The following is an 18,222-nucleotide window of genomic DNA, read 5'->3' as shown; positions in this document are numbered from 1 at the left end:
CAGACTGTACATCGCCGGAATCAACAATTCTGCACAAGTGCCGAGTGGAAAACGATAAATGGTAGTCTGAGAAATTAGGTAGGTTCATTCCCCCCAATTTCAATGGGAGTTGAAGTTTCCAAATTGCAAGCCTCAGAGGTTTCCCATTCCAAATAAAGTTCTGCATAATCCTATTGACCTCCTTAAAGATGCTTCCTGGTATCCTAATACGGAGCATGCTCAAGAAGTAATTTATCCAAGGAGCTAGGTTCATTTTCAAACAGTTGATTTTGCCCCAGGTAGATAACTTCAAAAGACTCCACCTAACCAAATCCGATTTGAGATTCGGAAGATCCATGCAAAATTAATGGCTGGTAGCTTGACTATGTGTGCTCCAATCCATATGCCAAGATATTTCAATTTTTCAGCACACCACCTGAATTGAAATTGAGCACATGCACGTCGTAACCCATTGACTGGTAGGATCTTGGATTTACTCCAATGAATCTTATATCCTGATACCAAAGAGAAGGAACGAATGTCTCGCATCAAATAAGAGAACCAACAGCAGGGTCTTGAAGGGCAATCAATAAATCGTCTGCATACAACCAAATCAAATTATTTTGACCATTTCAAGTTATAGGCTGAAGCTGTACATCTGCCCGCAAGCTCACTTCAAGCGGTTCCATAGACAAAATAAACAGGAGAGGTGAAAGCGGACACCCCTGCCTTGTACCACAATGAAGTTCAAAAGGGTCAGCAATAAGACCATTCGTCAGCACACTTGCAGAAGGGTTGTTATACAGCAGCTTAACCCAACGTTGGAATTCTTGCCCAAAGTTCATTTTCCCCAGGCTGGCAAACAAAAAGTCCCACTCAACACGATCAAATGCCTTTTCAGCATTTAGGGAAATGACCGCACTGGCAATAGGTTGAGTATGTCTCTTCTCAATGGTCAACAGCAGCCGCCTCAAGTTGTCCGTCACCGCTCTGCCAGAGACAAAACCTACTTGGTTTTCATGTATCAAAGTTGGAATGACTCCGCCCAGTCGAACAGCCAGGATTTTGGCTAATATTTTGCAGTCGCAGTTTATCAGACTGATCGGCTGATAATTCTCGCACCTGACAGCAGATCTGTCCTTCTTCCTCAACACCGTAATCAATGCATGCCTCATTGTAGCAGGTAGTGAACCAGATTCAAAGGCCTCATTAAAAAGTCACACAAAAGCTGTATTGCAGAATCGGGGAGGGCTTTATAGAATTCATTAGGCAGTACATCAGTGCCAGGCGATTTACCTACAGTCAGTCTTGAAATTGCATGTTGAATATCATCCACTTCCACCTTCCCTTCCAGGCTTGCAGCCTCATCCATTGTCAGACGAGAGAGAACATGCGAGTCAAGGAAGTTTTCAATTTCCACATTTTCACAAGACAGTTCGGAGTTATAAAGCTTTTCATAGAAGCCACGAAATATATCGTTAACACCTTTTTGCTGTGTTTCCAATGTGTTATTAAGACTTCTGATTGCGGTAATAAAGCGATCGCTCTCTGCCACCTTCAGCCTACTTCTGGACAAGTTGTAACACAGCACTCCACTCCCCTCTTTCCTCCTGGGGTTTACTTTACTCCTCTCCCCCTCTAGCACTCTCACTCCTCCAACATATATGAGGCTAGGGATGGGGCCGAGGCCCTAGGGTGTCCCCCAGATGCCACCTTCAGTGCCAGTGTTGTGATGAAGGAGGCATTTCCTGGCTCCAGGGGACCCATCCTTAGCCTCCCCCGAGTCAGTCACAGAAGATGTACATGTACCATATTCCCATCTCCATAGGACCACTATTTAGTGCCAATCTGTAATAGGAGTTCTGGTTTGGCAGCACCTAAGAATTAGTGCAATTTAGCCTCAGCTGGATGGATACTTTGATGTTCAGTGTTTCCTCAACTTGGGTTGGGAGGATCTATTTGAAAGCTGCAAATGTAGTCACTTTTAGTTCTAAAAATTATCTGGAGGTATCTGGTTTGTAAATCTGATACAATTCGGAAATCCAGATCGGATTTTTGCTGGCAAATCTTCGACACGTACAAGTTTGTCGCCTCTAGAATGCATAAGTCTTAGTGTATTGCATTTCTAAGGTTTACCCAAGGATCGCTTGGTGCTAAATGAATTCGAGCAGCAGCAATTGAATGGATCCAAAATTGCCATGTTTGCAACCCTTTTATGAAGGCTAGATGATTGTAGATGGAGCGATTTCCAAGGACAATAGCAGTCCAGAGCTTACAACGAGCTTACCTTTTACTTTTAAAATGTACCAAAATATTACAGGCGAGCAGAACTAAAGCTCAGAGTGTGAGGAAGTACATCTGTTGGGTTAGTATCACAGCAGATAGGTACATCTCTATAGAAGGTGTGCTGGACCACAAAGAGTGGAAAGAACTAAATGCACTGCAGAACTGGGAGCTAATCAGGAGGATGGAGCACTGAAGCACTGAAATGATGTGGTCCAACAGCAGCATTCTGAAGCTGTTCAATAAGAGGTAGGATATTCTAGGTATCCTAGGTAAAGGGAATTGCCATAATGGAATATGAACCCTGAGATTCGAAGGACAGGTGCTAGGACTGGAAAGATCTTTCAGATGGGGTGGGAAATAAGCAATGTCCTCTCCCACACCTGGTCTGACCACTACCTATTAAAATATGACCTTAGGAGTCCACTACCAGGTCCACTCAGAACTGCGTTCTTTAGATCTCATGTTTTCCTGCCTAAATGAAATTACACTAAGGGACTCATTTTGTGTTTGGCAGCATTTCCTATGGCAATACCGGCAAATTCATGACGATTTACAGTCATGTGAACCCTTTAGTTATTCCCAATTCTGCAGTGTTTGGCGATTTGTCTGAACTTCCTTCTATGTGGGGGAAGCATGCTATGAGGGACTCGGTTGGTTAGCCTGCTAGCCTAGTGCCTTGCAGAGAGTGGGTGAGGGATCCTACCAGTTCACTTTTACCCATGAGATGTGGTAGGCTATCACCAAGCCAGTGGTTCGCTCTCTTGACTTAAACTACCATAATGCATGAGACCAACTGCAATCGGTTTCAGGAGTGAAGACTCTACGTTGTGAAAAAGTATTGAACTCTCTGAGAAGTACCACAGAGTTAGATACAAATGTAGAGGAAACTAATAGTTCTTACCGTCAAAAAATGAACGGGGAATGAGCCAAAGACATGTCCAGGCGCGAGGGTAATATCCAAGATGGCGACAAACACCAAGATGCCTTTAATATCTTGTGGCCCAATTCAACCAACTGTTATTAGATCAGATGATTAGCCAATGCCGAGACTAGGATAACATTAAAACAATTAGGAATTTAAAAAGAGGAAAACAATCCAGAGATGGGGTTCTGGAAGACAATACCTCAACCCAGGAGTATAGAAGGACTGTGGAAATGTCAGTAAGGAGGAGAATCCCTGGACAAATCCTGCTGTATGAATACAAATTCTACCCTCCCTCCACCAAGAGTACTTCGCAACTTTGTCTTGGGAGGATAGCTCAAGGGCAACATGCTCGCCTTGGAAGCAAGACGACACAGAACAACACAGGTTCGATCCCCGGGTCCAAGCTTAGAAACATCTGGGTATTAAGCGTGTTATAAATAACCTATCATATCATATCATAACTGTATAAAAAGCCATGCCCAATGATGGCACCCTCTCATTGTAAAGCACTCCTCTACTATTGTGCTAGGTTCACACTCTAAGCGATAAAATACAATTTAAATAAAGCCTGGTGCGGGCAGATGTATGGCACACTAGTGCTTTGATGGCAGTGGAAACTGGAAAGTTGCAACCCAGGTGGGCGAAGGTGGATTTTAGAGATAATGTAAACTGGAGGAGAGGGGTGGAAAAGAAATGTGAAGACTTGGACAACATCCATGTGAGTAACGTATACTCGGAGACCCTAAGAAAGAGGTTTTGCTTAGAGGTACACCTGTGCATCTTCCAAAATGTAGGGCTACCTGTTAGCCCCATCTTAAGGCTTACCACTAGGGACCCTTGGGAAACACAGTAAAAGACCATGGCAGGAGGGTGAAAGATTATTAACAGAATGACAAAGACCCTGACTGAGGGGTGGGTGGTTAAGTACCCATTTAAGTGGTTGTAAAGGCAGAGGAAAGCAAGGTCCATTGTTAACCCTGAGAAAAGCGAGGTCCAGGAGGGATCCATTGGAAATCCTAAGAAAGTCAAGGCACAGAAAGGACGTGTCGTGAATCCTAAGAAAGATGAGGTCAATGAAGGACAAGTTGGGAATAGGGAAGTGATAAAAAGTCCAGGAGGCCCAATTTTGAAAGCCTGTGAAGAAATAGGGTACAGGGAAGTGTGGGTACACCTCATGTATAGATGTACACTAAGAGAGATACGCTGTGGGTCCAACAAGCACAGGGAGGACAGAAAACTATCCCTGGAGGTTGCCAAGCTGGGGATGGTTTACAAAGCAGCTGGGATATAATCACTTTCCCGGGAGAGGGCATAATGTCCAGAGGTGAAAACATGGAAGACGGCAGAGACGTCCAGACTTTGAGTAGCCCCTGAAGGAGCTTTCTTCAAAACCTGTTGAATGTTGTAAAATTCATTTAGGAATGGACTCTTAAACTACTGAAAGTTATTCATGACGTATCTTATCCACCATCTTTAGCTAAAACCATTACTGCCACTGCTGAGCTCTGCTGGAGCATAATGACAGCTTTTGCTAGCAAAACTGCCAACGTGAGGGCCTCCTCATCTGCAACTGACACCTAGGAGGGAGGAACCATAATCAGTGCCTCCTCACCTGCACACACTCATTGAAGTTAGCTCTAACATTTGACTTCTCTCCAGTCTCTTTGATGGAGGTCAGAACAGTGATCAATGATCAATGCTACCAAGTCAACCAGCCTCATCGCCTATCCCATTCCATCTTTTAATCAGACATGTTGCTGCTCTCTTTCTCATGGGAGTAGTGGATGTTACCAACACCCCTTTAAGGGAAAGGCATTCCCCCTCATGTTGTAAGTGTGCCTGTATTCATCCCCTTGCAAATAATAATGTTAGTCCTCCTAGACCCATTAAATTATAGACCCAGTCTCATCCTTCTCCAGATCTTGAAAACACTTGTGAAAAAAGCTACTCAATTATTATCCATTGTCATGCAGCAAGACCTCCTTGTTCGGTCATGATTCCGTCCAGGACATGGAATGGAATCCATTGTATTAATGTTTTGGGACAATTTTCTCCAGGCACTGAAGCAGGCAGGTCTACTCTGCTCTTGCTGGCAGACCCGTCAGATTCATTTTAAATGGTTGATCATGAGGTTCTGGTTGGCAGGCTATACTGGAATCCAGTGATATTGTTGCCAAGGAAAAGGTTGCCAGGGGGCGACATTTAACCATATTTGCACCCTAAAGGAAATCAATGACTTTCCTTGAATATTCTAAGACTTAAGTTTAAAATAGTAAATAACACAAATCCTAGAACATGTTGCTAAAGGCATTTTAGGGAACCGGAAAACACCTCACTGCTGACCTTTTCCTGGCAACATTTTCACATAGAACCGCTAGACTCTTTTAAAAAAATGTTTATTATTTATTGTGTTTGGCCTACAAAAGTAAGCTTTTCACAAATAAAAGTACAAAAGCAAATTCAACGATAAAATCATAAAACAATAATATAACATTTCATCAGTAGAGTGACATAACATCCAAACCATAATGTACAAGGAATTAAACTTCTTCCCCTACAGGTCCACGGGCAGTTCATACAAATAGCCCCGAAAAAACAGATAAAAAAAAGCATACAGTGCCAAAATCAATTTTACTGACTTTCCCCACATTAACTTAATCCAGAACATCTCACTCAATGACACCTCGCCCAAGAAACGCAACCGTGGCTCCACAAAGCCGGTGCAGACCAAAGTGATATGTTTGAGAGTTTCCACCGAGGTAGACTCACAAAATCTACAGGTGTTTCTTGTTAGTGATTTATCCCACTTGAACCACCTTTCAAGGGTTGCAAATTGGTTAAGGCGGAAGCAGAGGTAAACAGCCGGGATATTTGGACAGGGAAAGAGAGATAAATATATCAGGGTCTTCCCACGCTTCCTTCTAAACCCTGCATACGCCCTGTAGAGCGATAGATTGCCCTGTAGGTCGGATGTTTCAGCCCAATCTGCAGTGTACAGTTTATGCTTTGCAACCACCGGAAATGTCCTCAACTCGTCCGAGGAGGACCCAATACAATTGAGTATGCCACACATAGTGAGTTTACATTGGGGTAGGGTAGAAGCTGAATGAGATTGGGATGATTCATCCAAGGATTGATAAAGGGAGTTGTTTGGAGGATTCAACATCTAGCATATTCGGCTAACTTTTTCCATTGGGCTGTGGCCACCAGGGAGACTATGCCCAACTCATGTCTAACCACAGCATTGGGTACAGATTGATTCAGTCCCAAGGTTGTCTTTCAAAGGAGCCCCTGAGGAATGTTAAGTGGGGTACCCAGTAGGGATGTAACGGTATAACGGTATACCGTTAAAGATACTGTGAACCACTTAATTGAACAATAATAACTGTCACATTGTTTATACCGGTATACCGTTTATGCCGTTAAGTGTGCTTTTCAATCTGATTTGGAAAGGCTGCAGTAAGCAAGTGCTGCACAGTCTTGGTCTTGCACTGTTGGATGTGCCGTCTGCCAAGTAGTTTCAGTTGGAGCAGTTTTTAATGCCATTCCATAAACCACACATGCCTGACATAAAATCAATATGTTAGCAATAGGAAGAATAAATACAGTGCCAAGAAGGAAAAGGGTTTACTTTGGGATGGCGGCTTTGGGATTTATATATTTATAATGGATATTGTTTGCTAAACATATGACAATGGGGGATTTCCCTGGTTCCATCATTGAATTTACATATAATAAGTCACACTGCGAAATTCACTCAGCTCTGTGGGTATTCCCTGCTGCCATACCAAAGGGTAACATGTTCGTGATTACTGAACACCTTTTGGCCCGCCAGTAAACTAAAGGCTGTAAAGTAAAGAGAGCGTGTGTGCGTATGCGCACAAACGTATACTACCATCAGCCTCCATTGATCTGTGGCATGCAGGTTATCAAGGTGGCAACATGTTCATCTTCACCAGTAGCCAATGGGGGAGCTAAAAGCCTAAATGACCACTTAAGAAAGCTATTCAGTTTGCTTTGCCAGTCGCAGCAGGGCTCCCCCCACAATCCCCTCCTCTTCTTCACACGTGTGTTTGGTGGAAGCAAGGGGTGGCATTTCAGTGGAAAGTATGTTGAAAAGCCCAATATTGGCCCTGGGTGCCTGGTTTTGTTTGTGATGATAAATCTGACAATTTATGACCTTTTAGAAAATATTTGTTAAGATTAGTTAACTCCACCTGCTATACCGCGATAACCATGATATACCGTCATTTGGCAAGAAGGTTATCGTACCGTCATAAAACTAATACCGTGACACCCCTAGTACCCAGGTCGAACGGAACTATACCCAAGCCATATATAATTACTGGTTCGATGTTTCGAAGAAAAAAACCTAATGAAGGGGATCAGGGAGTAGCAACATAGTTGAGAATACATTTGCTTCATTTTTGCCAGTAAAGTGGGAAACCCCTCCCTAAATAGGGTGATCCATGCCCCCCTAAAGTAGTTGGTTACAAGATTGAAACCCAGGTATCCCATTGATCCGACCCTTACCAAGGGCTATTCTCCTACCATCCAAATACAAGTTTTGGGACGTTTCTTGTTGGAAAAAATGACAACCTTTGATTTTTGCCCATTGATTTGCAAGTTATTCTGGACCGCATAGTGGAAGAAAAGAGTCCGTTTCCTGAGGATGCCAATTGGAGTTTTTATCAAAAAGGATGATATCGTCAGCAAAGGCGAGCCAGTTTAATACTAAACTGCCCATCTTGACCGGATTGGTGTTACCCGCCTTCCACCACTAGACTCTTATAATTGGCCTCCCTCGGATCTCAATAAACCTTGAGTTGGCCCTCCAATGTCACCCCTTCCTCTCTGGTGTTTGTTTAGCCACTACCCCTGTGTGATGCCTCAGATCAGCAGAGTGAAAAAAACGGTTTCTTCAAGCTCAAACAACTACACCATATATCCTATCGTTCATTTCTGAAAAGGATAGGGCCATTGTTGCTGGTAGAATGATAAAGTGGTACGACGTCCTTTCATCACAGGATGTTTTTTTCGCGGGGTGTTTTGCCGCAAATAATTTTTTTTTAAACCCATCGAATTATTTAGGGGGGGGGTTAGTAAATGATATATATGGGGTGTGGGTGTTTGGGAATAAATACAAATTAAAGAAAATGGGGGGTTGGGAGGGGACCCCGCGCCCAAAATAATTTACAAAAAATTCGATGGGTTTTTTCGGATACAAAAAATCACATAAAAACCCCAGCGAAAAAACATCCTGCGATGAAATGACATGGAACCGATAAACGCCCCACTGGCTTATGGTAATTAAATATATGAATTTCCTCCTAACTCCATATGGATAATCTATAATTGTCACCAAATGCATTTCGGCTAATTTCTGCACAGAAGTCTAGAAATGTGCTGTTTTAGGCATTTCAAAAAAGTCTGATTCAATCAGATAGAGTTATTACCAAAATATAAAATAGTCCCAGCAATATAATCATGTTTGGAATTGCGAAGTGGCTCATCAGAGGGAGCACAAAGGTCAGCAAAAATGCAGTCGAATTAGAGGTGGCATCCAGTGCCCTACCCACATTAAATCTGATCAAAATGGGCATGTATACCCAAATAAGTATGGGTTTTATAAATTGCGAACCTAGCTGTGAATATTTACTTCAACATTTTAAAGAATGGCCCTTCAGCTTCAAAGAAGGTACCAGCAACTTTGTTAATTATTACTCATAGCCACCATTGGGAATATACCCGTTTCATCCCAATTAACTTTAATTCTTTCCATTTTTGAAATCTCTTTATTAATACCAACGGGTAAGCCATGCTGGTACCAGTGTTTTAACGTAAAGAATCGGGTGCTTAACAGACAGAAACAGGTTACCTGTATAGAGGGAGACAACATACGTGCAATCATATACTGGGTACCTCTCCCTATCGAAAGTACACCTGCCAGAGGCTCAATTGCTGCGGCAAATTGTGCCAGAGAGAGAGGACACTGCTGCATAGGTCCTCGGTATAGAGGCCAGCTCTCCCAGATCACCACACATTTTCTCCCTTTAGCCGGCGAGGACAATTAAGCAACACCACTCATCCTGTGGAGGAATTAGCAAAATTAAATGCTTTCAGTGCCTGAAAAATCCTCTTCAAATAATCAGAATCAAAGGCTTGTTCAGCGTCCAATCATTCCTTTGCATTGGACTATCCTTCAGCTCATCCCTTTCATGCGTAGCCATCTCAAGTTGGATGTGGTATTTCTACCCGAGATGAAGCCGGAATCTTCCAGATGAATCAATTCAAGGGGTACCCTGTGTATCCGAGAAGCTGTCACTTTAAGCAAAAGGTAGATATAGTTCAGCCACACACAGACAAGCAACTGTGGGTGGTAGCTGATATCAGTTTCACTCAATTTGGTAATTTATTTTTAGGTTGAGTATTAAAATGCATTTGCTCAGTTTTGAAGGCAGTTCCAAAAGCTTGCAAAACACTAGCCCTTCATGGTCTGTGGATTTCCCCTTGCCTGCCTATTGCTGCATATTTCCTACCTTGTTTGTTTATTTATTGGTTAGGCGCCCCGAACCCGGAGGTAACTGGGCGCAACGATTGCATAAGGAGATTTACAACTTAGGTTACAAGGTAGGCAATTTACAAAGGAATTCTATAAAGATACATAGTGATACAGTCGGCAAGAGACAGTACATAGGCATCAAATAAAGTTAAATAAGATAGTAGGTGAGCAAGATACAGTACATAGTAAGGCACAGGTGTAGGTTTGAAAAACCGAACTAAATACAATACATTTGTACGATCAGTACATAATCACAATTAGTTACTAAGTCAAGTGCTGAAAGACAGATCAGATGTCATTGGAGCGCAATCAGTTCAAGGTGTTGCGCCTGAAGCTAAGGAGGGATAGGTCGGCTCTGAGGTTAAATGGGAGTGCATTCCAAGATTGGACACAGATGCCACACCATTTCCAAAGCACCCACAGAGCTCCATCAAGTGACCTCTATCCTGACCTGCAGTATGCCCTCCCATCCAGATGCCTGGATACTAATGGACATCCAGTTATTCACCTCACTGCTCACCTGCCACATTATGCATTGGATTACCAAGACTCCCAGGGCTACAGTGATTCTCCCGTTTCCTTTCCTGGAGTGTGTGCTCCTGTCACTGGCCGAATGGGGGCCCCACACTGTGTGGGGGGCCTGCCAAACCATGATCTGGTGGGGCCTTGGCAATGAGAGTCTATGCACATTGACTTCAGACAGAATGTATTTCTGTTTGAAGTAAAATAATTTCTTTGTGAAGTCAGAGTGCAAGCGTGTCATGACCAAGAGGCCCACAGAGCTCCAGCAAATCACCTCTGTCGTGACCTTCAATATGCAGTCCTTTCCCCCCATAAAAGTGACGCAGTAATGAACAAGTTAAGGAACAATTTATCCTGCGTTGTGCACTACATAGATTATCAAGAGCTTTATCATCTATAAAGCAAACATTGCATTCAAGTGGGGCAGCGCGGCTGGGAGCCCAGGTTTACTCATGGCTTTTGACAGGTTTTGCAATTGTTTAGGTTCCATACTTCACATTCATTCATTGCATCGCACCAACATACATCTAGCAAGAGGTACACTAGACCACTGTGGATGGGTCCCAATTTCTACACTTTCTGTATTGCAATTTCAGTTTTAAGATGTAACCTTTGATTGAGACAGAAGTGACATCACAGGAAACGGTGATCTGCTCCAAAAGTAAAGATATGAGTAAAATGAGAGGCGATGATATCCCTTTGAAAACTAGATGTGAACATCATCTCTGGTCTTCCATCCTGTTAATCCCAAATATCCCCTTAGTCTGAAATACTTTTTTATTGTGTTTTTAGCATACATGATGCCTTACACAAAAATAGAAATCATACAAATACACAATTTAGTATTTCCCATCATTATCAAACATTTTATTAATTTTAGCAATGACATACTTTAAGATTGATCTGTAAAACGACTATCCTAAAATCATACTAAAACCTATAACACGTTAATTCATCATCGAAAAGATTAAAAACATACCACTTAAAAACATATCTGATTGTTAATTGGCTACATTGTTTGCCAGACTCTGAAGTCATTGTTTGCTATGATGAACAACCCACTGTAATTCTTCTAAGATTTTTATCCAACACCTTCCCAACGCCAACATGAGGGCCCGTCCTTAATCTATTCCACAAACTCTTTGGAATGACTGCTGATGTTGAATGTACAAATGGATACAATGTTAGCCTTAAAGAAACAGTTTCTGCACATTCAATCACAACGTGATAAAGTGCTTTGGCACTTCGTTTTTTAAAAAGTCTGCACTTCTGAAATTCTTTGGGTATGCCCAGTCTCAGACCCATCATCTCCAGTGTCGGGAGACAATTTAGTTGGAACCTTAAATACCATTCACAATACTGCTACGAGCAAAACATACAAAGATAAAATCTAATGTCTTTCTTTGGTATGAAAAAAATGCCTCTATTTCTGTACACTCTATATCAGCCATTGGGCCTCATTACGAGTTGGCCGGTAAGAACGGGTCCATTTCCGGCATGCCAGAATGAGCGTGTCCGTGCACGTATGAACCCGCTAACAGCGGGTGATTACGAGTGCGCGAGCACGCGCGTTCCCCCATGCCGGTAGTGGCAATCCCGCCATGCCGGTAAGGTGCCACCAACTCCCTTATACCAGCATCGCGCAGCACGCCCATAGCGTTACCGCTTCATACCAACACCTGAATACCGGCACGGTGATACTGGCACGGTATCACCGTGTACGTAAAAACCGGATCCGGAAATTACGTCATCGCGCAGGAATGGGAAATGGGCCGCCGGACATCTTTAAAAACACAATCCATTGCCATCCTCCATAACCACCACTACACCCGTGTTGTTGAGTGCCACAACTCAATCAGGATGTCGAAGGCCACCAGAAAAAGCACCCAAAGGAAGAGGAAGCAGCGTTTTTGTGATGCTGAACTGACAACGCTGGCAAACACCCTCGAACAGCATGCTGATATCATCAGAAGCACAGACCTTAAGCATGTGGCCCAAACCCAAAAAAAAGAGGTGTGGCAGGAAGTTGCTACGAGGGTGTCGGCAGTGGGGAGCACCCCAAGGAGCGTACGGGATTGCCGAAAGCTCTGGGACGACCTCCGCCTCCGGAAGATCCTGTCGAAGAACCGGAGGGCCGCAATGGCGACCGGCGGTGGCACACACTCCCCTGTAAAGCTCACTGCATGGGAGGAGATCGCAAGTGGATTCATCGACCCGGAATCCATAGAGGGGATAGGAGACCAGGAGTTTGGCGCAGCAACTACAACCGAGGAAGGTGAGTGAACCATCACATCCACGCAAAACAAAACATGATGTGACACAAGTGATGTTGAAGTCAGATTAGACACGCCAATGCATGTCCCAAGGCGACATCAACAAATCAATAGAATAATGAGTGCCACCCCCTGCACCACACGCATGATGAGTGAAAATTCCAGTCCCAACAGAGGTGCAACATGACCCAACCATGCCCATGGCCACCCCCCAGACACCAAAATAATCCAATGCCACCAGCCATGCAATGATTGCCAACATGTCCCCTCAGTACACCAAATACGACACACAGAAATTAAATTGTACCTGTATGTATGAAAATATCACACCGCAAAACATCACAGCTGCCATTTGGCAACATCACTGATGACCTGCATCTCTTCTATCTCCCAAGCACCGATGAGGATGGTGGAACAGAGGACAGGGGTGCGAGCACATCCAGTACACGCAAGGGGACCAGGGCCACCGCCACCCCCTCGTTCAAGAAATTGCCTGCAGCCACACCCAGTGTGCCACGCAAGGCATCAACCCTGCAGGGGGCACCTGCTGCGACAGTGGTAGCTGTTCCGCCGGCCACCACGGACGTCGTGTCCACAGAGGTGGCTGAAGAGGCAGAGGTAATGTCCGGAACGCCCAGCCCAAAGCCCATTGCCAGCACCCCCCCACCTGTGGAGACTGAGAGCCAGGATGACCCATGTCTGCATGACTCCGACCTTGGAGAATCGGACATTGGCATCTTCGAGGAGGACACTGCCCAGGACGAGGACCCCACGCAGGTGCCTTCCACCACCCCACCAGCCACCAGTACACCTGCGGCTGAAACCCCCTTCGAGGTCCGTCTGGCAAGGGTAGAGGCCCACCAAGAAGAAATGCTACAGATAATGCGACAACAGGTCGTCGCTGGTGATGAGGCCATGAAGGCCATAGCCATGGCCATTGCTGCCAATGCAGCTGCCGTGGAGGCGTCCACGTGTGCATTCCGGGAGTGCATGGGGTTACTGACCCAGGCCCTTCTTGCGAACATCACGCAAGTGCAGCAGCCACACCATGGCCCAGCCAGGGGACTGATAATAGACACCTCAACCACGTCATCCCCTTCCACCTCGGTACAATCAAGCCCTGTGCGCTTAACGCGCAGGAGCTCACGGCGCTTGGCCATGGCACCTCCAGACCCAAAAGTCGCAAAGAAATGACATTATGGGAAATGACAATATGTGAGGAACCACAATGGTGAAGGCAACACTGTAGGTTGGACACATGGGGACATTTGGGATCTGTGGGGTGGGTGAGGGAGTTTGTTGGCCTATTCACTGGGGTGTGTGGGGTGGGTGAGGGAGTTTGTTGGCCTATTCACTGGGGTATGTGGGGTGGGTGAGGGAGTTTGTTGGGGGGTTCTGGGAGGGGGGAGTGGGCACAGTTTTGCTGTTACAAATAATACACAAGTTGTGATGAGAAAAATCCATGGCTGGACATTGTTATTTTTCGTGTTCATCCATTTCATGTGTTACGGTGTTCAGTGCCCAACCACCAACATTCCCTTTGTGCATGTTCACATTGGCCCAGTGCCTGACTGACACAAGTCATTCATCGGCCCTGTGTTTCAAAAGTATTCGTCAATTAGTGCTTGGCGTAAAGCATGGCCGTCCCGTGCATCACATACTGGCAGGGGGGCTCCTTCGCCTCCATCTCCATCCCCTTCATCCTCACCCGGCCCATGCATGTCAATCTCAGGTGGCAATGGTACATTCCTTCGGACACACATGTTGTGCAGCATGACACAGGCCATGGTGATCTTTGCAACCTTCTCAGGCCTATATAGGAGTGCCCCACCAGACCTGCTTAGGCAGCGGAACCGCGCCTTCAACAGGCCAAAGGTCTGCTCAATCACAACACGGGTATGAGTGTGCACACGATTGTACTCCTCTTCATGGCTGTTCTGCGGGTTCCACACAGGGGTAAGTAGCCACGGCCTCAAGGGATATCCTCCATCACCTGCAAGCAGATACAAATAGGTGTGTGTCACTCTGAACTGCCACCTTCAGGGAGCACGGTCATGGCAGCAGCTATTTGGTGTGGGCATGCACATGTCCCTGTACGTGTACCAAATAGTCACCTATATGGAATGTATACTGTAAAGAGATGTGGAACACTGAATGGGGTTGAATAGATGATGCAGGGTGTAATCATGCATGCTGAGGCAGATGTGCTGTGGCAGTGAGACAATGTTTAGCCTCCAATTCATTCTGTATACTCTTCACTATGCATGGTCACACTAGCCGCATTGCTACAGTTGCCATCCTATTCAGTCATGCATTGTTTGCCATCACCATGGTGCCCTGGTTGTGCCTCTAACTTGTTGTCATCCATATGCATTACTTGTGATATGTGGCCCAGTGATGTGTCATTTTCCGTTTGGCTGGGTCAGGTGAGGAGTGTTTAGCTCTGCATTCATTCTCCACTCACTGGCTATTGCCACCCAGGTGTACTATTAACGCCCCCTTTCCCACCCTGGTGAAGTATCCCCCCCTTTTCCACCCGGGTGCAGTAGCCCCCCCCTTCTGCATCCGCACACATGAGTACCCCACAGCATGGCCATGGGCCTGTTGTGCAACTCACCGAGCAGCCAGGCACGTGGTCCAGCATGTCACTCCATGTGACGGGGTAGCGTGGAGTTGCGCAGTACCATGGCATCATGTGTGGATCCAGGAAATCGGGCGCACCAATGGGTGATGACCTTGCTGGAGTCACATACCATTTGCACATTGATGGAGTGGTATTGCTTGCGATTGCGGTACACCGCCTCTATGGCATGGGGGACTACCAATTCCACAGCACGAACTTTGCCTTAACGATGATAAGACTGAGCTCTTACTTTTAGGATCAAATCATCGGCTCAACAAACTAGACCAAACCTACAAGTCCTTCATTATTGACGGCAATGACATTAAAGTCTCCAAAGATACTAAGACGCTAGGGGTCTATCTTGACTCCTCGCTTTCTCTGAACAGGCAAATAAATGCAGTTAGGTCAGCTTCGGCCTATACCTGCAAACTTATCACTGCCTGTAGACCCTTCCTAAACTCCACCAACTGTATCACACTCGCCAGAACCCTTGTTATGGCCAAAATCGACTACTGTAGTGCTCTCTACCTAGGGACCAGTCAGTCTAACCTTAATAAATTGCAAACTGTACAAAATAATGCCTTAAGGGCAGCCTTAAACATCCCGAGACGCTCTCATATCTCCTCCGTCAGATTGGACTTACGCTGGCTCCCGGTAAAACAGAGAATTGCCCTGAAAACCCTAGCTCTGACTCACAAATGTCTGAACAACAACGCCCCACCTTACCTGTCCACTCGCTTCTCACGCCACACCTCCACTCGACCTACCAGAGCAGCCCAAACTCACAGCCTCATCGTGCCTAGATGCAAACTCCAAAAAGCTGGTGGGGTGAGCTTCCCCGTCCTGACCTCCAAACTCTGGAACACCTTGCCCACACCTATCAGAACTGAACCATCATTCCACTCCTTCAAGAACAATGCTAAAACATGGCTGCTCTCCCAAGACTCATGAGACCTTGACACAGTCCAGACTCCATGTGGGGTACAGAACTGAATATACATTTTCTCTCTGCTCTGTCCCTATATTATACGCTGTTAATGGTACCCTTCAGTACATGTATATATGCTGTATATTTTTGTAACTCACTGTAACTACTGCTCTTTGTAACATGTTTAAGAGTATGTACATGTATATATGCTGTATATTTTTGTAACTTCTGTAACTACTGCTTTTTGTAACATGTTTAAGAGTATGCGCCCGGTTGCCCCTGGGCCTGGTTTTTTGCGCTTTATAAATCAAATCAAATCAAATCAAATCAAACCACATGGGTGCAGTCAATGGCACCAACACAACTACTTTGGTTTCGGCTATCTCCTGGGCAGTCTGTGGTAGGGATATGTGGGTGCTTGCGTACTTCAGGAGGGCATCCAGCACTTGGTTCAGCATGCGTGAGAATAGTGGTTGTGAAATGCCATGCAGCTGGCCCACTGTGTGTTGGTAGGTGCCTGTGGCCAGGAAGTGTAGCACAGACACCACCTTTAGTAGTGGGGGGATGGCAGTGCGTATTTGTATGTGGCTGGCAATGTCGTTCTCTATCATGTCAACTATGGTGGTGATGGTGTCACGGTCCAACCGCTACAGGGTGTGGATCTGCTCAGGGGTTAGGTTGAATGGGCTGGGTCTGGTGCGAGGGATTGGTGGCTGCCTACGAGGCACTGGTGGCTGCGCTGGTGATAATTGCTGGCCCTGTCTCACCCTCCTTCTCCTCCTGCATCTCCTCTGTGCTGCCTGTTCTTGCTGCTGTAGTTGTTGTTGTTGCTGTTGTTGCTGTAGTTGTAGCAGTATAGTCATGTCCTCCTGCGCCATGATTGCAAATGCTAGCGGTAGCATTTTGGTGTAGGAAGGGGTGTGGTGTGTAGGTGTGCTCCTTTTGTACTGGGCCACTCTACATTGCCTACACCTGTGGGGGGGGTTGTGGTGTGTGGGTGTGCTCAGTTCATACTGGCACAGCCTCCATTGACTCCACCTGTGGGGATTGTGTGCACCTGTGGCAACTGCCTTGTATCTTGGTTGCTGTTTGCGGGTGGTGCGCGATGCCTGTTTTGCCGGCATCATGCAGCCCGTTATTACCGGGTTCGCGATGCCGGTATTTGCATGTTTGCGTGGGTTGTAATTGGCACCTATTACAGGCATGCCGGTATTTCCTGCCTGAAGAGGCGCGTGTACGTGCCTATGCCGCTATTTGCGGCACAGTAAATAATGGTGCCGTTAATACCGGGTTTGTAGGTCAGAATGCTACGGAACGTTAAATGATGCCGGTATTTACATACCGGCATCATTTTTCCCTTACCGGCATACCTCGTAATGAGGCCCATTGTCTTAAAGCTGACAAACTTTTTCTAAACGTACAGAGGAAAGGATTGGAACCTCTAATTAGCATTTCTCCCAAATATGAGCCCAAACTGGATTGAACCATATTCACAACCTTAGTGTACCAAAAAATACTTTTCTTCATGTATTGTGCCTTCCAAGATTGTAACCCAAGTTCCAGTCGAATTACGCTCATAGATACTGATTTTGACAAACACAAAACCTGCTTCAAGATCTTACCAGCAAGGGAATCTAAATATTTCCTGCTAGTAAGGTTTGTGAACTCAATTTCATATAACACGGTGGCCGACACCTTCCAGTGGAAAAGGTCTATGAGAGGAACAGGAGAGAAAGTGCATGATCTGTATCTAATCAACTTCATTAGAGTTATACACAACCTAACATTCTCCTCCATTTTCATTTTTTGTCTTTCCAAACTTTTTTTCGTAGAAATACCAAAACCCAAATAACACAATGATTCAACCTCTGCCACATTTGCCTTGTTTTTTTGCGGGTATGCGCAGTGTGTTTCTGTGGAACCTGGTGCCTACAGAGAATGCTGTCTGGAAAAAAGTCTTTTTGCTGTTTCAATCATGAGGAGGAGGAGCAACATACAAAACCTGCTGCACATGTGGTGTGCGCAGTGCGTTTCTGGGGAACCTGGTGACTGGAGAGAACGCTGTCTGGAGACAAGTCTTTTTGCTGTTTCAATCGTGAGGAGGAGCAGAATACAAAACCTGAG

The 18,222-nt window shown here is 45.4% G+C and overlaps 1 long non-coding RNA gene across 1 annotated transcript in view; it reads right to left on the bottom strand.

The window, feature by feature from the left end:
- Positions 1-18,222, bottom strand: part of LOC138481329 (uncharacterized) — a 339,719-nt gene that overhangs the window by 153,730 nt on the left and 167,767 nt on the right. The gene's annotated exons all lie outside the window — the stretch shown is intronic.

Source organism: Ambystoma mexicanum, chromosome 5p, assembly GCF_040938575.1.
Source record: "Ambystoma mexicanum isolate Mex_15411 chromosome 5p, UKY_AmexF1_1, whole genome shotgun sequence".
NCBI classification, from domain to species: domain Eukaryota; kingdom Metazoa; phylum Chordata; class Amphibia; order Caudata; family Ambystomatidae; genus Ambystoma; species Ambystoma mexicanum.
This window is presented reverse-complemented; position numbering and strand designations above follow the sequence as displayed.